Genomic DNA, 25,366 nt, shown 5'->3' with positions numbered 1-25,366 from the left:
AATTTTTTATCTCCTTACCTTGTTTATTTTTCTTTAAAGTATTATTACTTTTAGAAATTAAATGACACATTTCTGAGTTTATGAATTTATTGTTTATCTCCCCCGGTTTTCACATGTGTCCTCCGGAGGGCAGAAGCTTGGTCTGTTTCTGTCCAGTCCTGAGTCACTGTGCCATGGAATGAATCACACAAATTAAGGATTTTTTTTCCCACTTTCCTAAGAAAGTACATGTATAAAAGCTATCCAAATCATGTCTATAGTACCGTAGCCTCCAAAATATAAGAAACGTTCCCCCAAAATTTTTGTTTGCAGAACTGAACTTTTCACCACAGAATGGCAGGCAGAGGAACAATAATTATCCAAATCATGTGGATAAATGAAGACACAGTCAGCAGAAAGTCTCCTAGGGCCCAAAATTTTAATAAAATTCTTATATGCTTTGCTTTATCACTGTGATTCTGGCCCTTTTGGTAACTCACTCCCTTTGCAAAAAGAGAAAAAAACGTAGTTTGTTACTCCCATTCTCAAAGCCAGCAAACGTGGATTTTCTATAGTTTTCACATGATCTGGCTCAAAACATCAGGAAGCTTGGATGTTTCATTTGGTGTCTTTCACTGACTGCGAACTGAAGAATTGCAAACAAGAGAGATGTCTCCCCTGGCCCAGGAAGTCTTAGTGCTAGAGAGGAAAAGCTAGACGACCTACCCCATAAGATCGTCCAGGAAACAATGACTGTGATTCACTCTCACTGGAATGGAAGAAAGGAGAGCACATGGGAGGTTTCCTTGCACTCCTGACAATGCGAGCGATGGGAGGTTGGGTGTGCCGTTTGCGCGCTGTTGCATAGCGTGGAGCTTTGCTGTGGTCATTTGGAGCATTTTGTCCCGGAAGTCTCTCCCAAGAGCCAAACAATACTGGCTGTTCCTGGCAAGGCCAGGCCTGGCTTACTCAGACTCGTGTTTTAGGAGAGGTGCTTTGGGGTAACAGAACTGGCTCTGGTTCCACCATGACCACATCAGGCCTGGTTTCCGCTGCGCAAAAACAAAACTCTCAAAAATGTTACCATACCAAATTGTATGTGGCTTTTGTTTTATAAACAACTTCTTTTTAGCCTGTGGAAACTGTAGTAAAGAACAATGCCATATCCAGTTGTTTTCCAGAGAGCCAACTCAACTTGAGAGACTCTCAGCATGAGGTCCTGTTCTTCTTCTGCAGACATTGCTAAAACTTGTCTCCATGTTGTCAAATTCGCTGCTAGGGGTTCTCTGCACCTCATCTTGGGACCAGAGCTTCTTTCTGCTTCTGAAAGATGTTTCAAAACCACTAATAGAGCAGCAATGGGAGACAGCCAGTCAAGGAAATGTTCTCAGAGAGGATCTCAATCCTGCTGGGAAAAAGAGAGACTTCCTTATGAAGGGTACCATGCATTTTGGGCTCACATATCCCACAAGCAACGAGAAGATGTCATAAAAGCTTCGCTAGTCCCAGATGCCTGGAAAATTCTCCAAAGTTCATTGCTTCCAAATAGTTCTTTTGGTATGATTTCATTTAAGACAAGTAAGATGAAAGCTTGCAGCAAGATGCCACTGATTTTCAAACACAAAGCAGGCAAGGTTGGTAATATTAATGAAATGAATATGTTCCAGGAGAAAATCTACTAGATTCTTTTTATTTATACACAATGACAAATCACAAAATAGAGTTGAGGACCTTTTCCTTGTGACCAAGAAACTAAGGGCTATCTGCAATAACCCTATGGGGATGGGCCTCGCTTACAACTGACTCCAGTGGAGAATTGATGACTGAGGGAATCTGTTTAGTGCATTTTCATCCCTGATTGCATGAAGCAGTGGCTAAGACCAAAATGGCCATTTTCAAATCTGGCTCTGTCACCTACTAGGTGTGCCTCAAATTCCATATCTATAAAATTGGGGAAACAACAAAACTATTGTTGTGAAAACAAAATATAATTTATAAAAGTGCTTGTCATAGGGTCTAACATATAGTGAGTACTCAATAAATGTTACTCATAAAAATACTGTTATAGGCCCTGGCCGGTTGGCTCAGCGGTGGAGCGTCGGCCTGGCGTGCGGGGGACCCGGGTTCGATTCCCGGCCAGGGCACATAGGAGAAGCGCCCATTTGCTTCTCCACACCCCTCCCCTTCCTCTCTGTCTCTCTCTTCCCCTCCCGCAGCCAAGGCTCCATTGGAGCAAAGATGGCCCGGGTGCTGGGGATGGCTCCTTGGCCTCTGCCCCAGGCGCTAGAGTGGCTCTGGTCGCGGCAAAGCGACGCTCCGGAGGGGCACAGCGTCGCCCTGGTGGGCGTGTGGGGTGGATCCCGGTCGTGCGCATGCAGGAGTCTGTCTGACTGTCTCTCCCCGTTTCCAGCTTCAGAAAAAAAAATACAAAAAAAAAATACTGTTATAACAGTATGGCATTATTACTAAATCTAATATTTATTCCTAATCATTCCTATCCATTTCTTTCTAATTTCTTTTCCATTTTTTACTGTCTTTTGAATTCCAAATGTCTGTTAGTCTCTCTGTAAAGAAAAAAAATACAAAAACCACTGTTTCTTGGGAAAAATTCTCCGAGAAATATTATAGGTCATGCTACAGATTTCTTTAAGCATCTTGTTTGCCTGATTCAAATGGCAAGGTAACACTAAATCAACATTCTTTTCTATCTACTACTGAATTATAAGCCCCCTTTTAATGTCTTCTTTACTATTCTCTCTTCAGCTCCTAACACAGGGGGCTGCTCAAAAAAAGTATTTATTGAGTAAATAAAAACTCTTTATTTATCAGGGAAGACAAACAGCAACAACATCTACCTCCTGAGTAACCTTTACTATTCTTCCATCTGACACCTTTTTTTTTAATACAGGGACGGAGATAGAGTCAGAGAGAGGAACAGATAGGGACAGACAGAGAGGAACGGAGAGAGATGAGAAGCATCAATCATCAGTTTTCGTTGCAACACTGATGCAACGAAATCAGTTATTCACTGATTTCTTTCTCATATGTGCCTTGACCGCGGGCTTTCAGCAGACTGAATAACCCCTTGCTTGAGCCAGCGACCTTGGGTCCAAGCTGGTGAGCTTTTGCTCAAGCAAGATGAGCCCACGCTCAAGCTGGCGACCTCGGGGTCTCGAACCTGGGTCCTCCACATCCCACTCCGACGCTCTATCCACTGCGCCACCGCCTGGTCAGGCTGACACTTTTCTGATATAGAAAATTCCCTGGCAAGTGTGAAGGTTCTAAGGACGAGGCAGTCCTGCACAGGGGCACCTCTGCATTCTTGCCTCTTCTTCTTCCTGTTGGTCTGTTAAAGAGGTCACTCTTAGGAACAAAAACTATACGACTAGCTAGTACATCTCCCTAGATGTGTCGTTTGAATTACTGTCTCATTATTTTAATGCACCTTTCTTAAATTAGGGTCAGGATTCTTTCCCTAGCATCATCCTTTTCATCTATTTTAGGAAAAAGCTGTCACTGTCTCGTGTCCCCACTAATTGGATAAGTGATTCTTCCTGACCTTGAAGCAAGTAAGTAGAAACTATACTCAGTGCCCTTAATATTGACAGCCTTCTCCTCTTCTAATTGGAGTGTATCATCTAGAACTTTTTGAGCAGTACTTTGAATTGCTACACCTTCCTATAACGGGGTGTTGGTGAGCTGGTGAAAAATGAAGAGTGGTGTTGGAGGGTCTATCTGTTCATTTCAAGCCAAATAAAGGGCGCTTTTTATTGGGTCACATAGCAAAGCAGCATGTTAGCAGACACAAGTATGGCCTGCACTCTGACTCCTGCTGGGAAATCTACAAGCGGTGAGAATGACTGGCCACTTTGATGGTGGAGTCCAAAGGCTACTGAGTTGGGGAAAGTCCTACACTTACTTTGATGGAATTAGGGATGAGTATTTCCCATGGAACAGAGATGGCAATGCTGAAGAGAGCTAAGCTGCAGACCTTTCCATCTCTGTCCATTTGAACCTCCTGGATGGGCGAACTCCAACAAGCGTGAGCCCATGGAGAGTGCCCCCTGCCAAGCAGGGTCTGCAGAAGAGAGAACAGTCAAGCCCAAGGAAAATGTGCACTAAAGTTGCAGTTGGAGAGTCTGACTGGGTATCTCCAGGAGGGCCCTGGAAGGTACTCCACTGAAAAAAGGGACAGCTTTAAACACCCCTCAGGCCCAAGAGCATGGGGCCAGCCTAGTTACAACCAATTCAAATAAAGCTCTCATGATCTTTATCTTCCTCCCCCTCCCTTGCTCACTCACTGTGCGAGTCAGAAACTGGAGAGAAAGCTGAGAGATAGAGGCAGGGAGGGCCAGAAACAAGAAATGTGCAAGGCCTCACAGACTTCATCCTCCCATAGTCCCCTTAGCTCACTGTAACAGTCTCTTCTAGTACTCAAACACTCTAAATATTCTCCCAACACACAGCCTTTGTACATGCTCTTCCCTCTTTCTGGAATATTCTTCCACTAGATTTTCACATTGTTAGCACATTTCACTTTCTATAGGAACATGATCTGATTTACATTTTAAAAAAATCATTCTGCCCACCCTGCAGGAAACTGATAATAGGAGAGGCATGGAGAAAACAGGAAGACCAGATGCAGGACTATTTCACTGGCCCCAGGAGGTCCCATATGGCACCGGTTCCATGGGAAGAGGAAGTGTTGTGATCAAGTTCAGAATCTATTTTGAAGCTGGTACCTACAGGACTTGGTACATGTGAGGAAAAGAAAAGAGCCTTCTGTTTTTTTGACCTGAGCAATTCATCAAGTGAATGAATGAGGAAGAGAACCAGGTAGGAATAGTGTCATGAAAAGTCAGAGATGAAAGCATTAATACCAGCAGAGAAATATAGTAAGATTTGAAGATATTCACCAAATTTAGTAAATAATATATCACAGATAACCTTAGAAATGTCCATTCTAGGCAAATCATTCATTTAGCAAATATTCATTGTATCTCTTGTTAACTCCCTGCTTTTATTGGTGTTGTTTCTATTCCCAAGATATCGATTCTGCCCTCTACTATACATGTGATAACCCCTGTTTATTTGTCCATCAAGATTCAACCAAGGGATGCAATATCCAGGAAACCATCCCTCACCCCTCCATCTGAGTTATAGGTCCACATTCTGTGTTCACATAGTGCTCTGTGCTTATCTGCACTGTGTTAACATTCATCTGTCGACAGCAATTGTTTATATGACCAACTCCTTTACCACACTCAGAATTTCTTGAGGAAGGCATTTAGTCTTTAATCATGAACACCAGCTATATTTGTCTTCCCAGGACCATTCTTTCCATTACGGAACTGCTACTCCTTCATCCCATGTGGTTCTGCTAAGACTATTCATTGCAATGCCTTCCCTAGCAGTTTGCAGTAGGCTTTCCATGTGGCCCCGGCAAATACTAGTACCATACTCTCTTGATAACAGTGATTGATCTCAGTGCAGGCATGTTGTTGGGCAGAGTCTTCCCATGATATTAATATACAAATCTTGGAAAGAGAAGGTTCTTCTTTTCCTTTGGGATTGAATGGTATAATGACAGAGAGGCCTTGGACCTCCAACAGTTGTCCTTCCCATCTCCAGAAGAGAGCATTTCCATGGAGTGAAGCTAACCCTAGAGAGGGAAGCACAGTTAGAATATGGGAATAAAACCCAAATGCCATCTTAGCCCCCTGGATCTAGTCTATGAGAAGGAAGCTCATTCTGCATTCCCCCAGGTATATAAGCCACTAAATTCCCTGTGTGTTTAAGACATTTGAGTTGTATTCTTATACTCACAACCAAGAATCCTGACTAATACATATTTGGAATGTGTGTCCTCTCTGAATCACAGTAACTGGCACATAAAACTCAATAAAAATATGCTACATGGATAAACAAATAACTTAACAAAAGACTTAGGAATTACTTCTGGATGACTGAGTTATTTCTGCCTCTACAGCTGCGTAGGGTCTGCTGTTCATCAACCATGCACCCACTTCTTGAGGCCACATCACCATGCCTGTGTGTGGTTTGTCCTTAAACAGTATCTGCCTAGTTAGCAAGTACCTAAATTGTGTATTAATCTATAAAAACTTGGAAGACTCCCATTTCAATTCTTATTTTCTTAAAGAATTCAATGAACCTAAAATTAAGAAAGCTGTTATCAGAAAAGCCATCATGGCTTGGTCTGTGATGAATGGAGCGTTGACCTGGAACACTGAGGTTGCCGGTGCAAAACCCTGCGTTTGCCTGGTCACAATACATACGCAGCTACTACTACACAATACATACGCAGCTACTACTACAAGTTGATACTTCTTACTCCCCCCTCCCCCAAAATCAATAAATAAAATCTTTTTTTTAAAAAAGAAAAGCTATCATGCCTGGTCCAATGCACAGGACAAAAAGATTAGGAACTCCTCATCTGACACTGGACTTTGTGATGGGGTCCTTGACGAAAGTGTGCTTGAGCCTTGTGACTGTGGGTAAATGAGTCTGAGGAGTGATTGTCCTTCTTCCAGGTATTGACTGTGTGAGTTCTCAAGCGTGTAGCTACTGAGGATTCTGTCTCAAATGGAAGGAAGTAGGGCTTCTAAATAATTAGTAAATTAATCTCTTTCTTGGTTTTGGGAGAGAAAAAAAACAGTGTTTTGGTTTTTTTTTAAATGAGCAAATTTTATTTGATTTGGAAACATGTTCTCCATGTAAGGTAAATGTCCGAGTCTATTCAAAGTCCTATTTCTCCATTTTTATATATTTTTAAAATTTATTTATTAATATTAGAGAGAGAGGAAGGGAGAAAGAGAAAGGGAGAGACAGAAACATTGATCTGTTCCTGTATGTGCTCTGACCAGGGATCAAACCTGCAACTTTTTCATATCGAGACAGTGCTAAGGTCTTCCTTTTCAACACAGCAAGTCTAATTCTCTGCCAATGTATACATAAAAGTCATAGCATTTTACATACTAAAAACAATTCAAGGGTTCTTTGTATCAGAAACCATCCTGCTTGAAGCCACTAAACTCATATAAATACAGGGGGTCCTCAGGTTATGACACAGTTTCGTTCCTATGACAGTGATTAACCTGAGTTTTGATGTAAGTCAAAACACACCCAAGCCTAAGTCACTTATCTATCCTAACACAATTGTAAAATCATAATCTGGAACATAAAAACACAACTAAGCCACAGAAAAGGGAAAAGGACATAAATGTACTGTACTCTGTACTGCCCTATTTTTCTGCCATGCACAACCAAACTAGTTTGCCCACATAGTCCGTAAGTACGATGCTGACGGCGTAAGCCATAACACTCACATTTCAGTTTTTTTAAGTTTTTATGGGAGTGAGTGTCATAAACTCAAAATATCGTATGTAGACTGTTGTAACCTGAGGATCCTCTGTATTTAGCAAGGTCAAAAAGGATGCTTCTGAAATTTTTCCTTTCAGTATTCCTTAAGGTCATTAATTTAAAATCACTGAAATTGTGATATATATATATAACAAAAGATAAATACATAAAAACAAATAAAAGCAAAAAAAATCCGCCTTGATGTGTTCTTGAGTGATTAGAAAGATCTGAAAGTATATGATGGTTTGCACTTGAAAAGTAAGTGTAACGAAAGAGCCAAAACCAGGCATAGCCCATCCCCCAGCAGAAAATGAAGAGGACTATCACAGAATGAAGTGGTATGAGCTCCCACATGTAGTGATTTTTCTACTTTGACAAAGTTCTTGCATTTACTAAGAAAAGCCAATATCATACTAAATGGTGAAAAACTGAAGACTTTTTCTCTAAAAGCAGGAATAAGACAAGACTTCCCACTGTCTCCGCTCTATTCAACATAGACTGGAAGTCTTAGCCAGAGCAGTTAGGCAAGAGGAAAAAATAAAAGGCATCCATATTAGGGAAGAAGAAATAAAGGTGTCATTTTCTGCGGATGACATGATCCTGTATATAGAAAACCCCAAAGGCTCCACTGAAAAATGATTAGAAACAATAAACCAAAACAATGAAGTCACAGGATACAAAATCAATATATAGAAGTCTACAGCTTTCCTATATGCCAGCAATGAAACTCCAGAAAACGAACTCAAAAGAAACAAACAATTCCTTTTACAATTGCAACAACAACAAAAAAATAAAATACCTATGAATAAACTTAACAAAAGATATGAAGGATCTATACAATGAAAATTACAAAGAATTTTTAAAAGAAATTGAAAAAGACACAATAAAATGGAAAAATATTCCATGTTGAAGAATAGGAAGAATCAACATAGTTTAAATGGCCATATTACCCAAAGCAATATACAAATTTAAGGCAATCTCCATTAAAATCCCAATGTCATTTTTTAAAGAAATAGAACAAAATATCATCAGGTTTGTATGGAACCATAAAAAAAACAAATAGCCAAAGCAATCTGGAGAAGAAAGAATGAAGCCAGAGGTATCATACTACCTGACTTCAAGTTATACTGTAGAGCCACGATAATCAAAACAGTATGGTATTGGCAGAAAAACAGACATACAAACCAATGGAACAGAATTGAGAGCCCAGAAATAAAACCACATATATATGGACAAATAATCTTCAAAAAAGGAGCCAAAAACACACAATGGAGAAAAGAAAGCCTCTTCAATAAATGGTGCTGGGAAAATTGGAAAGCCACATACAAAAGAAGAAAACTTGACTACAGTTTGTCCCCCTGCAGAAAAATTAATTCAAAATGGATCAAAGACCTAAATATAAGATCTGAAACAATAAATTATTAAACTTATGGACCTTGGCTGTAGAGAACATTTTATGAATTTGACCCCAAATGCAAGGGAAGTATAGGCTAAAATAAATGAATGGAACTATATCAAACTAAGAAGCTTCTGCACAGCAAAAACAAAACAAAACAAAACAAAACTGGCAACAAAACAAAAAGGCAGCCAACCAAATGGGAGATGATATTTACAAACAACAGCACTAATAAGGGGTTAGTATCCAAAGTACATAAAGAACTCACAAACAACAAACTCAAAAACAAACAAGCAAACAATCCAATTTAAAAATGGGGAGAAGACCTGAACAGACACTTCTCCCAAGAGGACATACAAATGGCCAACAGATATACAAAAAGACTCATCTTTGCTAGCTATTAGAGAAATACAAATCAAAACTACAATGAGATACCACCTCACACCTGTTAGATTAGCTATTATCAACAAGACAGGTAATAACAAGTGTTGAAGAGGCTGTGGAGAAAAAGGAATCCTCATTCGCTGCCAGTGGGAATGTAAACTGGTATAGCCATTATGGAAGAAAGTATGGTGGTTCCTCAAAAAATTAAGAATAGAACTACCATATGACCCAGCAATCCCTCTACTGGATATCTACGCACAAAAAATCAAAAACATTGGTACACAAAGACACATGCACCCCCATATTCATCACAGCATTATTCACAGTGACCAAGACATGGAAACAACCAAAGTCAAATTGACAGAGTATTGGGTAAAGTTGATAGAGAATTAGATAAAGAAGGTATGTTACATATATACAATGGAATAGTACACAGCCATACAAAATGATGACATATTGCCATTTACAACAACATAAATGGACCTTGAGAACATTATACTAAGTGAAATAAGTAAATCAGAGAAAGCTAAAAATTATATGATTTCACACATAGGTGGGATATAAAACTGAGACTCATGGATATAGGTAAAAGTGAAGTGATTACCAGGGAGAGGGGGTTCAGAGGTGGAGGGTGAGTGGGGAGGGGAGTAGAGAAGGACATATATACAGTGACAGAAAAATGATCTGACTTTAGGTGATGGGCACACAACACAATCAACAGTTCAAATGCTGTAGAAATGTTTACCTGAAACCTATGTACTCTTATTGACCAATGTCACCCCATTAAATTTAATTTTCTAAATAAACTTTTTAAAAAAGAAAAGCCAAGGACTGTGGTGATTTAGAATAGGGTAGAGAGATTTAGATTGCTCTGAGTAAACATCGAGAAGAATTTGAGAAAGCCTTTTTGTTCCTGAGAGGAAGAGAGTAGAGGGAAGAGAGAAGGGGATAGAGAAGAGAAATGATGGGCAAGCAGACGGGACTAGAAGAACTTTTCAGAACAAGTCTAAGTTTTCTTTTACTCTATCTATATTGCTGTATCTCCCATTAGTCTTACCAAACTTTAGTTTGCCACATACACTGAGGCTTTGGGTAATTTAAAAATAAATAAATGTGTTTTATAGACACACATATGTATATGTATAGATACACAGGTATATGTATACATATATGTATGCATTATTTATATGTGTATGTATGTGGAAAGAAAGTGTTTAAATTGGGGTGGGAGGTGACAGCAAAGTGAAGAAGAGAAATGACCAGCCACAAAAAGGTAGACTGGCTATTCAGAGTTGAGTGGAAATATAAGGCAGAATTCAGAGATGGCTATAAAAAAAGAAAGGTGTCTGAAAACATCACAAATGCTGGGGAGGGCATTAAACTTCCCTTTGGCATGTGGAATGTGGTTCAGGTTAATTTTAGGAAGATATTAAGGGACAAGGATGTCCCAGATAATACTCAAATTATAGATGTATTTTCATGATGTCATTTCCCCCAAATCCCACAATCTAAGCACTCAACAAACCTAAGATGGGTTGTACTGATGATACAAAATGAGTTTAGTCTATAAATAACAGAAGTAATACAAACTGACAGAAGTAACTTCGGATGGCTGGAGATAAGACCCAGAAAACAGAAAAGCATAAAAAACATAGAACAGTAGCTTTTCATATCATAGTGGAAATAAGAAAGAGTCTATGGGGGCAGTTGTGAAGAGTAATAAAAGGTTTGGGCCAAGAAGTTCCAAACTGAAAAAGAAAAAACCTATGTATTCTGTATAGGAATAAAAAGGATTGATACCACATTATTATTTAATTTTGCATGTAGACACATTATTCATAAATACAGCTAGAAACTGTAATTATAGAAAACATCTCACATGGTCTTTAATATTTAATTAGTCTCCCCACTGGAAATCAACCACGTAGAAAAGAAGTGCTTTCTCAATAGGTTAAAATTAATTACTTAACAACCCTGACATCGATATTTATGGAATACTTATGAAACAAGCATTCATGAAGTAGAAGCATGTTCATCTGTCTACTGGGAGGCTTATAGCATTTTTCAAAGTATCAAATTCACTTTGCGCTCTGCCTCTTTATGTTGTGAAAATTTGAAATTACTGTTGATTTGAAGGCTCTTCAAAGGCTCTTTTTTTTCAATCCCTAGTAGAGAAAAATAAAATGGAACACATTAATCGGGTATTTGTTAAGTATGTCATTTCTTAATCCAGTAAAAGGCAGATGATAACCGTATGTGGAAAAGCTTTATGAAGTGAGTAGAAGAAACTAGAGAGGTTAACAACATCAGTGTAAAAATTATTTAAAGTCAGCAGCCTTAAGAGGAAATAGAGGAGGAAGGTGATTATCTAATGTGATTTGAAGAACATTAGGAAAGATGCCTCATCAATAAAACAACTTTTATTGTTTCAATAAAACATAAATGTGTAATACCTAAGATTCTAGCCCTGTTCCTGACCATCATACATGTTCATTCATTCTTTCAGCAACGTACAGCGAATCCCCACTCTGCATTACCTTGGCCTGCGTGCTGCGATACAATGACGAATAAAGCCCAATCCCTGTCCTTGGTGACTCAGAGTCCAGTTGGGGAGAAATACAAGTAAGAAATAATTACAGTCCCCTGTGCTGAGCACAGATATAAATACTAGTGAGAATAGAAATTCTAGGTAAGGAGTGATAACTTTGAATGTAAGTGTATGTTGAATATTAAAATAAATACAAAATTTTAAATATTTTTCTCTTTAATACCTAAAAATTCTGTTAGTAATTGATCATGTCATTAGAGCTTGTGTGCATAGTGCAAGATATGCTGCACCCGAAGCCAGTTCTGGTACTTGGCTCTGTCCCTTACCAGCCCTGAGGTCTTCAGCAAGTCCCATGAGGGCTCAGAGCCTCAGCAGCCTCCTCTGTGAAATCAGTGCATTTGTCCTGATGATCTATAAGCCACTTGCTGAGCTTGACAGTCTAAGAAGCTTCATTTAAAATGCAAGTGTTATCCTCAAAGAAGAGTGATGCATGAAGCCAGTGGGACTTTATTGTGCATTAGTTAATTAAATTTGCTAACCAGTCACCTTGCAGAGAGCCCTGAGAAAAAGTGACACAGGTAGGACTCTTCTTTAAAAAGGACCCTAGATTTGGGGTGGGTCAGAAATAAATCTTGGCAAATGGAAGCAGTGAAATGCATTCAGCCTGTAGGAAATGTATCGAAGAAAACAGAGAATCACAGACAAAAATTTTAACACATTACAGGAAAGTGTTTTTTTCAACTTTATTTTCGTAATAAGGCATTAGAACATGCATATGTGATCAAAGACTACAGTTACAGTTAACTTCATGTTCCACCATAACACTTCTCATTGTCTCTTGGCCTATAAAAAGAAAGTCAAATCCCATTATGCCAAGCAGAGAGAGTTTATCTACTAAAATAGTTACAATTCCCTACTTATTTATGTCTGTAGAAACCTGGGAAATATGTGTGATAGTGGATTCAGATGGGCAAAGGGCAGGTAAACAAGAAGAAATTATCAACATATTTACTAGAATTCTTTAATTCAGCGATCTAATTCAAAACAATGTATCTGTTTACTCAGTTGATGAAGTTAAATCTGGTTTCAACAGAGACCTGTCCAAGGTGAGATTGAAATGTTAAAATATAGAGAACAGGGGGAAAAAACCCACAAAGACTAAGGGAGATAATAATGTTGAAATTTAATTATCATTTTATGACCTACTCATTCACCATCTAACTATGTTTCCAAAGAGGGTCCTAAGAATACTCCCTTGACTAAGACAAAGAAATATTTATACATTTGGCTAAAGCACTCATATCCTTTAAAACACTCTAGTGCCTGCCCTATGTAGAGGATGCTGCTCTTGATACAGGCTCTCTGTGTATAGTGGAGATAATGGGATACTGCAGTGGCAGAGGTCTAGTGGTAGCACTACCTGGTTACTATATAAGCAGCAAAAAACACTTTGAATGGTGTGACTGTCAAGAATGAGATTATTTAGTATACAATTTCTAGGACTGAAAAAAAAATCAAGAAAAAAAATCTGGAAAATTGGGGTACGGACCTGAGTTTTCTCAATGCAAAGTCAGATTTCCTTACCCAGCTCCTAGATATTGATCCACTTAAGTGTGAGACCATCACACAAAGAAGCCAGGTACCTGTGAGGAAGGACCCTGCGGTACTGTTCCAAGTATGAAATGTAAACTTGCCCTTTGTCTACTTAAAGAAATCCAAGGTATTTGCCCGAGTAGCTGTGCACTGAGAAAGAGAAATACCCAGTGGGAGATGTTACTAGACACTTGTTCTTCACTAGCACTAATCCTTAGGGACATGACAGACAACTGTGATCCACTGGCAAGAGTAAGAACTCAGGAGGGTCAGCGATGCATCCACTTTTGGCCAGAATGAACCCATTCTGGGGTTATTTTCCTATTTCAGGAAACCAAGTTGTAATACCATTTTGGCAAGTGGTAGAATCTCCTCATTCATTTCCTTATCATAAAGGAAAGGAACAAGTGAAACAAACCAAATAGTGAATAGAAACCAATTTCACATCCCTGAGGAAATTACATGTTAATCCCATCATCAAAGACTTGAAAGGGAAAGACAGTGGCAGCATAGTTTTGGATCTTGTTGAATCCTCACATAAAATATACCAAAAAAAAAAAGATATAAAACCAAATATGGGCCCTGGCCAGTTGGCTCAGTGGTAGAGTGTCGGCCTGGCGTGCAGGAGTCCCGGGTTTGATTCCCAGCCAGGGCACACAGGAGAAGCGCCCATCTGCTTCTCCACCCCTCCTCCTCCTTTCTCTCTGTCTCTCTCTTCCCCTCCCGCAGCCGAGGCTCCACTGGAGCAAAGTTTGCCCAGGTGCTGAGGATGGCTCCTTGGCCTCTGCCCCAGGCGCTAGAGTGGCTCTGGTCGCAACAGAGCAACGCCCCAGATGGGCAGAGCATCGCCCCCTGGTGGGCATGCCAGGTGGATCCCGGTAGGGCGCAGGCGGGAGTCTGTCTGACTGCCTCCCCATTTCTGGCTTTGGAAAAATAAAAATAAATAAAAATAAATAAATAAATAAGCCCCAAATATGACCAATATTCACAACAAAACGAGGTGATTAAGTATCCCACAAGCTCCATAATACAAATAGATGGGGGAAGAAAACATCAGTAGTAACAAGAGCTGTGTTATCAGCAGGTGTGTGGGAAAAACTGGAGAAAAGCAACTGTGCAACTGATGGACTGACTAGAAAGTGAGCACAGCAGCAGAAACCCCAGTAGCAGATGAGTGTAACGGGTCAGGAGTATGGACTAAGGAGGATGGAGTGGTCTTATTCTTCTGAACTCTTGAAACAGCTGACAGGGCTTCTTTCAAAGACAGAACCCCACAGAAGAAACTACTATAAGTAGAATTAAACTCGAGCATGATAGGGGAAACAGAGAGAAATGTTTTTTAAAAAAAGGTCTAACTCAAACAGTGGGAGGAGAATAGAGTCCGAAAACAAATCATCATATTTTTTTATACTACACAAAATGACAGAAGAGAGAGCACTGGTAATATTAGAAAGTCTATCTAAAACAAATCTTCTTTAAAGGTTTAATAAAACTAAATTTACATTAAAAACGAGTAACAAAAAAATCAAGATCAAACCCATAAAAGTTTATTATTTAAAAAAGTAAAAGAAACAGAGGAGAATAATATTCCTACAGACAATAAAATTACACTTGAAAGACGTGCTCAAAGACAAAGCAAGACTGTAACATATTATTTCAAAATGAGCTAAAATATATTAAGAAAACAATATGATATAAGGGAAAACTGCATAATTCAGAATTAGAGAAACTCAGAAGTAATGTAACAGAACTTAAAAAAGAATTACCAATAAAAGGAAAAAATAATTTAAAATAAAAAGAAGATTGCTGCAGGAGGAAAAGAAGAGCAAACAAATATAACATGTAATGCCTGTAAAATGGAGAGTAAAAAATAACCCCAAAAAACCCATTCTAATTCAAAAAGGAATGAAAAAAATTAAAATAGAAGTCAAGAGAAAATAACAAATACTGAAGATAGGCAAAGAAAATTCAACATATGGATAATAGGAATCCCTAAAGAAACTCAAGGAGAGAGAAAAAAAAACAAGTATTATCACCTTTCCTGAAATAAAAAATAAAAGTAATTAAAATGACATATTGTGTGCCTGAGAAAATATATCTAAAGTGACCCTGCCATTTATGAAGTTATTGTCTCTGTTTTATTATAAATTCTCTCTGTTCTAATTATTGGTATGGTTTCTGTCTCCTAGCTAAACACTGATACAGAAATTGGTACAAGAAGTGGTTCCAGGAAACAGACCCTCAAAGACCTCGAAAACTGGATTTGAGGATTGATTCAGTCTCATCTCTGGTCTGGAACAAAGTGCTGAATGCTTTGCCGAAGGAAATGGAAAGCTAGGTGACCTATGGCATGCAGTGGCATGCACAATTAGTGAAATTATCACCTGTGATTGATTGTGATGAAGTCTCTATAGAAGCACAAAGACATATTCTAGAAAAATTACTGAGCTTTAAAGAAAAAATATCTTTCAAGCATCTAGGCAAAAAGCACACATAACTTATATGGAAAATATTGTATTATCATCAGATTTTTCAACAGTAATATTTTATGCCAGAAAAAAATGGAGTAACATATATATGATGCTCAGAGAAAGAAAATGTGACCTAAAGATTTTAAATATACAGCAAAACTGACCTACAAATATAAAAGCAAACAAACTGTTATTTACATGAAAGAACTCAAGAAATATTTTCCCTATGAGCCCTTGCTAAGAAATCTGACTAATATGGTAGCCACTAGCCACATGTGGCTATTTAAAATTTAATTTTAATGAATTATATTAAGGCCTGACCAGGTGGTGGCGCAGTAGATAAAGCATCGAACTGGGATGCAGAGGACCTAGGTTCGAGACCCAGAGGTAGCCAGGTTGAGCGCGGGCTCATCTGGTTTGAGCAAAAGCTCACCAGCTTGGACCCAAGGTCACTGGTTCGAGCAAGAGGTTACTTGGTCTGCTGAAGGCCCACGGTCAAGGCACATATGAGAAAGCAATCATTGAACAACTAAGGTCTCGCAACGAAAAACTGATGATTGATACTTCTCATCTCTCTTCGTTCCTGTCTGTCTGTCTCTATCTATTCCTCTCTCTGACTCTCTCTCTGTCCCTGTAAAAAAAAAAATTATATTAAGTAAAATTAAATATTCAGTTCTTCAATCAAACTATCTACGTTTCAAGTGCTCAAAAAGTATATGCAGCTAGTGGCTATCATACTAGAAAATGAATTTATAAAACATTTCCATTATCACAGAAAATTCTATCAGGTAACACTATCTTGGCCAGTGAACTTCAGACAACAAAAATGACTAGAGCAACAATGACATTGAAACTGATAGTGGGATTTAAATATATACTTACATGAATAGCTAAGACTAACTGAGGGTTAAGAAGAAGAGCTTATGGTATATGATAGCTGTATGATTTGAAAATCTAGATAAATAAAACCATTAAGGAGGGGTGAAATGGAAATAATATATGCAAAATAGAAGCATTTTAAAATTATATTTCAGTAATCATAATTGACGATGGTAGTATATATTAGTATTGCAATTCTAATACTGTTATGCGTGTAATGTGGGACAAAACAAATGAATAATTATGGAATATTCTACGTCTGTCATGTCTTTGAGAACCAAGATTTTCAGTGTAGAAGAAAGGAGATACAGACATAACACAGAAATGAAGTAAAAAATCCTGTAGCCTGAACTTGACTGGAAAAATACCAGCGTGAACTAGAACCCATTAACTCAGAAATATGAGCATCCCTGGTGCTCAGAGTGTGGTTTAGAAAAGCTATTTTCATTAAAGAAGTTAGGAATATTTGGAGAAGTGACCAGTTCCAGATTTGGGGATTAATATGTACCAGATGTGCCTAGAACATCTCGACACACCAGATAGCAAGGAAGCTATTAAAGACCACTGACGCCATGTCCAAAGAGTCAGGAGCAAGCTTGAAGAGGCTCCTATAGCCAAGGATGGACAGTTTCAGCTTCAATAAAAATTGCAATAGATTGAAACTCATCAAATAAGTTTAAACTCATGAGTTTATAATAATAGTAAAAGGTAAAAAAAAAAATGAATTAGTCATCTTCTGAGGATGAAAAGGAACTCGATTCACTTCCTTGATAACTAGACAAAGAAAAGGAAAGAATCAAACTTTTTTTTTTAATAAATTTTTATTAATAGTAATGGGATGACATTAATAAATCAGGGTACATATATTCAAAGAAAACATGTCTAGGTTATTTTGTCATCAAATTATGTTGCAAACCCCTCGCCCAAAGTCAGATTGTCCTCCGTCACCCTCCATCTAGTTTTCTGTGCCCCTCCCCCTCCCCCTAACTCTCTCCCTCCCTCCCTCCCATGTCCTCCCTCCCCCCCCCCACCCTTGGTAACCACCACACTCTTGTCCATGTCTCTTAGTCTCATTTTTATGTTCCACCAATGTATGGAATCATGTAGTTCTTGTTTTTTTCTGATTTACTTATTTCACTCCTTATAATGTTATCAAGATCCCACCATTTTGCTGTAAATGATCTGATGTCATCATTTCTTATGGCTGAGTAGTATTCCATAGTGTATATGTGCCACATCTTCTTTATCCAGTCTTCTATTGAAGGGCTTTTTGGTTGTTTCCATGTCTTGGCCACTGTGAACAGTGCTGCAATGAACATGGGGCTACATGTGTCTTCACGTATCAATGTTTCTGAGGTTTTGGGGTATATACCCAGTAGAGGGATTGCTGGGTCATAAGGTAGTTCTATTTGCAGTTTTTTGAGGAACCACCATACTTTCCTCCATAATGGTTGTACTACTTTACAGTCCCACCAACAGTGAATGAGGGTTCCTTTTTCTCCACAGCCTCTCCAACATTTGCTATTACCCGTCTTGTTGATAATAGCTAATCTAACAGGAGTGAAGTGGTATCTCATTGTAGTTTTGATTTGCATTTCTCTAATAACTAATGAAGCTGAGCATCTTTTCATATATCTGTTGGCCATTTGTATCTCTTCCTGGGAGAAGTGTCTGTTCATGTCCTCTTCCCATTTTTTTATTGGATTGCTTGTTTGTTTGTTGTTGAGTTTTATGAGTTCTTTGTAAATTTTGGATATTAGGCCCTTATCTGAGCTGTCGTTTGAAAATATCAGTTCCCATATAGTTGGCTGTCTGTTTATTTTTATATCAGTTTCTCTTGCTGAGCAAAAACTTTTAATTCTGATGTAGTCCCATTCATTAATTTTTGCCTTCACTTCTCTTGCCATTGGAGTCAGGTTCATAAAATGTTCTTTAAAACCCAGGTCCATGATTTTAGTACCTATTTCTTCTTCTATGTACTTTATTGTTTCAGGTCTTATATTTAGGTCTTTGATCCATTTTGAATTAATTTTAGTACACGGGGACAGGCTGTAGTCGAGTTTCATTCTTTTGCATGTGGCTTTCCAGTTTTCCCAACACCATTTGTTGAAGAGGCTTTCTTTTCTCCATTGTGTGTTGTTGGCCCCTTTATCAAAGATTATTTGACCATATATATGTGGTTTTATTTCTGAGCTTTCTATTCTGTTCCATTGGTCTGAGTGTCTATTTTTTTTGCCAATACCATGCTGTTTTGATTATCGTGGCCCTATAATATAGTTTAAAGTCAGGTATTGTAATGCCCCCAGCTTCATTCTTTTTCCTTAGGATTGTTTTGGCTATTCGGGGTTTTTTATAGTTCCATATAAATCTGATGATTTTTTGTTCCATTTCTTTAAAAAATCTCATAGGGATTTTGATGGGAATTGCATTAAATTTGTATATTGCTTTGGGTAATATGGCCATTTTGATTATATTTATTCTTCCTATCCAAGAACAAGGAATATTTTTCCATCTCATTGTATCTTTTTCGATTTCCCTTAACAATGCTTTGTAATTTTCATTATATAGGTCCTTTACGTTCTTTGTTATGTTTATTCCTAGGTATTTTATTTTTTTTGTTGCAATCGTGAAGGGGATTATTTTTTTGAGTTCGTTTTCTAATATTTCATTGTTGGCATATAGAAAGGCTATGGACTTTTGTATGTTAATTTTGTATCCTGCGACCTTACTGTATTGGTTTATTGTTTCTAATAATCTTTTTGTGGAGTCCTTCGGGTTTTCGATGTATAGGATCATATCATCAGCAAAAAGTGATAGCTTTACTTCTTCTTTTCCGATATGGATGCCTTTTATTTCTTTGTCTTGTCTGATTGCTCTGGCCAGAACTTCTAGCACCACGTTGAATAAGAGTGGAGAGAGTGGACAACCCTGTCTTGTTCCTGATTTAAGGTAGAAAGTCCTCAGTTTTATGCCGTTTAATAGGATGTTGGCTGATGGTTTATCATATATGGCCTTTATCATGTTGAGATATTTTCCTTCTATACCCATTTTGTTGAGAGTCTTAAACATAAAATTGTGTTGTATTTTATCAAAAGCCTTTTCTGCATCTATTGATAAGATCATGTGGTTTTTGTTCTTTGTTTTGTTGATATGGTGTATTACGTTAACCGTTTTGCGTATGTTGAACCATCCTTGAGATTCTGGGATAAATCCCACTTGATCATGATGTATTATTTTTTTAATATGTTGTTGTATTCGGTTTGCCAGTATTTTGTTTAGTATTTTAGCATCTGTATTCATTAGAGATATTGGTCTGTAGTTTTCTTTCTTTGTGCCATCCTTGCCAGGTTTTGGTATGAGGGTTATGTTGGCCTCATAAAATGTGTTTGGAAGTATTGCTTCTTCTTCAATTTTTTGGAAGACTTTGAGTAGAATAGGAACCAAGTCTTCTTTGAATGTTTGATAGAATTCACTAGTATAACCGTCTGGGCCTGGACTTTTATTTTTGGGGAGATTTTTAATAGTTTTTTCTATTTCCTCCCTGCTGATTGGTCTGTTTAGGCTTTCTGCTTCTTCATGACTCAGTCTAGGAAGGTTGTATTGTTCTAGGAATTTATCCATTTCTTCTAGATTGTTGTATTTGGTGGCATATAATTTTTCATAGTATTCTACAATAATTCTTTGTATATCTATGATGTCTGTGGTGATCTCTCCTCTTTCATTTTGGATTTTATTTATTTGAGTCCTGTGCCTTTTTTCCTTGGTGAGTCTTGCCAAGGGTTTGTCAATTTTGTTGATCTTTTCAAAGAACCAGCTCCTTGTTTTATTGATTTTTTTCTATAGTTTTTCTGTTCTCTATTTCATTTATTTCTGCTCTGATTTTTATTATCTCCTTTCTTCGGCTGGTTTTGGGTTGTCTTTGTTCTTCTTTTTCTAGTTCCTTAAGGTGTGAAGTTAAGTGGTTTACTTCGGCTCTCTCTTGTTTGTTCATATAGGCCTGAAGTGATATGAACTTTCCTCTTATTACTGCTTTTGCTGCATCCCAGAGATTCTGATATGTTGTATTTTCATTTTCATTTGTCTGTATATATCTTTTGATTTCTGCGCTTATTTCTTCTTTGACCCATTCATTTTTTAGAAGTATGTTGTTTAGTTTCCACATTTTTGTGGGTTTTTCCCCCTCTTTTTTGCAGTTGAATTCTAGTTTCAAGGCTTTATGATCAGAAAATATGCTTGGTACAATTTCAATTTTTCTAAATTTGCTGATATTGTCTTTGTGGCCCAACATATGGTCAATTCTTGAGAATGTTCCATGTACACTAGAGAAAAATGTATACTCTGTCGCTTTGGGATGAAGTGTCCTGTAGATGTCTATCATATCCAGGTGTTCTAGTATTTCGTTTAAAGCCACTATATCTTTATTGATTCTCTGTTTGGATGACCGATCTAGAGCCGTCAGCGGTGTATTGAGGTCTCCAAGTATGATTGTATTTTTGTTAGTTTTTGTTTTAAGGTCAATAAGTAGCTGTCTTATATATTTTGGTGCTCCTTGGTTTGGTGCATATATATTAAGGATTATTATGTCTTCTTGATTCAACTTCCCCTTAATCATTATGAAATGACCATTTTTGTCTCTGAGTACTTTTTCTGTCTTGTAGTCAGCATTATTAGATATGAGTATTGCTACGCCTGCTTTTTTTTGGGTGTTGTTTTCTTGGAGTATTGCTTTCCAGCCTTTCACTTTGAATTTGTTTTTATCCTTGTTGCTTAGATGTGTTTCTTGTAGGCAGCATATAGTTGGATTTTCTTTTTTAATCCATTCTGCTACTCTGTGTCTTTTTATTGGTAAGTTTAATACATTTACATTTAGTGTAATTATTGACACTTGTGGGTTTCCTATTGCCATTTTATAAATTGCTTTCTGTTAGTTTTGTATCTAGTTTGATTCTTCTCTTTTGTTTTTCTATCATTTGTTTTTGTTTGTTTGTGTTCCATACTTCTTTCCTCTGTTGCTACCTTTTTTAAGTCAAGTGTTTTTGTGGTGGTTTTTTTAAGGGTGGTTACCATTAAGTAATGAAAAGGGTACCTATCATATTCATTGTAGTACCCTATCTTATAAGTATTTCTGCACTTCATCATCCTTTGCTACTGTTAATCTCCATCCTCTCCCCCCTTTTTTTCCTTTGTTGTCACAGTTTAAGTTTGGTTTTATTGTGTTCTTGGTGGAGCTGTTACTTGTGGTTTTGTTTTCTTTTGTTCTTTGAATCTGGTTGGAAAACCCCCTTTAGTATTTCCTGGAGTGGGGGCTTTCTGTTGATAAATTCTCTCATCTTTTCTGTATTTGTGAATGTTTTTATATCTCCTTCATACTTGAAGGATAGCTTTGATGGGTATAGTATTCTTGGCTGAAAGTTCCTCTCTTTCAGGGCTTTAAATATTGGGGTCCACTCTCTTCTAGCTTGTAGAGTTTCTGCTGAGAAATCTGATGATAATCTAATAGGCCTTCCTTTATATGTTGTACTCTTCTTTTCCCTGGCTGCCTTGAGAATTTTTTCTTTGTCATTGGTTTGTGTCATCTTTATTATGATGTGCCTTGGAGTGGGTTTGTTGGGGTTAAGAAAACTCGGTGTTCTGTTTGCTTCTTGAATTTGAGGCTTTAGTTTCTTCCACAGGCTTGGGAAGTTCTCGTCTATTATTTGTTTGAGTATATTCTCCATTCCATTTTCTTTCTCTTCTCCCTCTGATATACCTATTATTCTTATGTTATTCTTTCTGATGGAGTCAGACAATTCCTGTAGGGCTTTCTCATTTTTTATTATTTTTGAGTCTCTTTCTTCTTCTCTCTGTTGTGCCTCAAGTTGTTTGTCTTCTATTTCACTAATCCTATCTTCAATCTGGGCTGTTCTGTTAGCTAAGCTTTTTACCTCGTTTTTCAGCTCGTGAATTGAGTTTTTCATTTCTGTTTGATTTGTTTTTATAGTTTCAATTTCCTTGGTAATATATTCTTTGTGTTCATTGAGTTGTTTTCTGATCTCCCTATATTGCCTTTCTGTGTTTTCTTGTATATCTCTGAGTATTTTTAAGATTTCTATTTTAAATTCTCTGTCATTTAGCTCCAAGGCTTCCAATATGTTAAGTCTTTTCTCCATCGATTTTTCCACATCTATTTGTGTTACCTCTCTTTCTTTTGTATCCATAATATTCTATTTCCTCTTTCTTATCGGCATCTGAGGGTGGTCTTATTGATAGCACTAATTAGAATTAATAAAGAGTAAAAAGTAAAAAAAAAAAAAAAAAAAAAAAAAAGGTAAAACACCCCACAAAAAAAACAGTAATAATTTATTATTTCCCCCTTTTTTTCTCTCTTCTCTTTCCCTCCTCTCCCCTCCTCAGGGAAATATCGTGCCTATAATGGAGGGCCTGATTTGGGGTGAAGAGTTCAAGGGGCAAAAAAAAGGGAGTAGGGACCTACTAAATGCAAAAAAAAAAAAAAAAAAAAAAAGGAAGAAAATCTTAGACAAGCATAAGATGATTTGCTTGTATGTGATGGTCAACTAAGAGATATAATGAGAGGGATAAGAGGGAACCAGAAAAAAGGACCAAAAAAGAATAATAAAGAAGAAAAAATAAATAATAAGTAAAAATCTGTTGTATTAAGTGGAGCGAAGACTAAATACAATGGAGACCTTGGGTTGGGAGGACCCAAAATGCCACAAAAATAAACAAACAAGAAAAAAAAATAAAAACAAAAGCAAAAAAGAGAAATAAAGCCAAAAAAAAGCCTTGAGTCCCAAATTAACTAATTTGTTCGTGATTGAGGATTATATGGGAGGAAAGTAAAATGAGAAAAGAAAAAACGAATAGAAAGGAAAAAATAAGAAAAGGAGAAAAACGAAGGAAGAAATAAAATAGGAAGAGAAAAAAAACAAAATAAAGCAAGACAAAAAAAAAAAAGAGGAGAGAGTGAGAGTTAAGTGTTTTGGAGTATATAACCTTAAAGGAGGGTGAGGATGAAGAAGAAAAATAAAATGCAACACTCATGGGTAGTGTAGTTCAAGAAAGGGGAAGCATAAGATGGGCAGAGAATAGAAGGACCGAGGTGGAGGAAATAAAGGCGAAAAGATAGAAGAAACAAACAACAACAACAACAACAAAAAAATAGTGGATCAAGTTGTAAAGTCTGTGGGTTTTTCTTGATTTTGAGAGGTTAACTTCTTCCTTTTTCTTTTCTCTCCCTCTTCCTGGTCGGTGACTCTGTACCCCAGGCTCTGCCCCTGTGTCACTCTTAGGTAGGGATTTGCAGTTGATGGGATTCTATGGCAATGTCATATAATTGGCTTTAGTCTTGCTGGAAGTAAAGGCTTGTTGGCGTTTGCAGGGTCCAACGATGAGAGAGTTTGCTTTCCTGGATTCTCTCTCCTAGTCCCCCCTTTCTGAATTAGCAGCCTGGTGATCCAGCTATAAGGCTACAACTGCTTCTGCCTGGGGAGTAAGAGGCTCAAAGAGCTGAGAAATCCCCACTCTATCCCCACTCAGTGCAAGGCTTTGGGAAAGGCTCTGACAGTCAGGGCCTCCAGTGTAATCAGGCGGGGGTGGGAGTCAATTGTTGTCAAGGTGACTGTTCAGCGCCTATCATTTAGTTGGACCTCTCAACCCAGGCTTTCCACACTTTGTAGCCTGTTTTTGCAGGGAAGAAGAGGCACTAGTCTCTGCTTACGACTAGTGTAGTATAGACCTTATTATCTGCCAAGTCCTTCTTGTTAGCGTTTATCCCTAAATATGGAGGCTCTATTAATCAGAAGTTGCCCCCGCCCCTTTAGCGAGAGGCACTAAAAAATATCACGCCTCTTGTCTTGGAACGCTGAATTGAGAGAGATCTTATCAATTAGAGCCCTGTGGGTGCGCAGATTTCATGGGTTAAGCTAATTTCAGTGATTGGGTCGCAGCTGTGCTTCCGAAGGTATTTTAGGCTGCCTGCGCGCGCCCCTCCCCCAACGCTTGATTGTTAGCTTGAATGGCTGGGTGAGGTGCCCCGCCCACAGAGAGAATCTCCCAAGCCTCTCCTGCTCGCCCCGCCGCTGGTGGCTGGACCGCACCAGGCGCAGGATAATGGAGCCCCCTGGGTGTGCGGGCCAGCAGGGCGCCCTGGGCACGTGGAATGCCCAAGGCACGCGTGCGAATGGGGCGCTCCGGGCACTGGTGGCTGGCGACCCCCACTCGCAGTGTGCGGGCCGCTGGGAACGTCAGTGGTGCTCAACCGGACCGGGCGCGCATGCGGCGGTTCGCGGCGGCTCGCGGTGGTGGCTCGCGGTTCCCAAGTATATGGGCTGACTCACCACAGGCGCACTTCCTTGCAGTTTGAAAGAACGTCCCTGTGGTAGATTCCTCCACACCCTCGTCTCTCAGATTCAAGTGATAACAGTCCTTTCGCTATCAGGTTGTGTGGAACTCCGGAATGCTTCGAGGATAAATTTTTCTGTTTCTAGTTGATAAATTTGTTGTGATTTAGGGGAGAGCTGTCGGACGCGCTGCTCACGGCACCATTTCCGTGACGTCACCGGTAAGAATCAAACATTTATCTTGCCAAGTCTATATCAGCAGGCCAACCAAATACTAGACAAGAGGAATTACCCTTGTAAAAGTGTTTCAGCCAATATGGAAAAAAAAAAATGATAGACTACCACAACTTGAAACTTCTAATAAATAAATGGGTATAGGCCTTGATCATCACCAGTG

General features: G+C 38.3%; 1 pseudogene; it reads right to left on the bottom strand.

Annotated features, from left to right (window-relative positions):
• The window catches only part of LOC136330018 (small ribosomal subunit protein uS2-like), a 61,327-nt pseudogene that overhangs the window by 23,566 nt on the left and 12,395 nt on the right, over nucleotides 1-25,366 (bottom strand).

This window comes from Saccopteryx bilineata, chromosome 3 (genome assembly GCF_036850765.1).
Source record: "Saccopteryx bilineata isolate mSacBil1 chromosome 3, mSacBil1_pri_phased_curated, whole genome shotgun sequence".
Classification (NCBI taxonomy): Eukaryota; Metazoa; Chordata; class Mammalia; order Chiroptera; family Emballonuridae; genus Saccopteryx; species Saccopteryx bilineata.
This window is presented reverse-complemented; position numbering and strand designations above follow the sequence as displayed.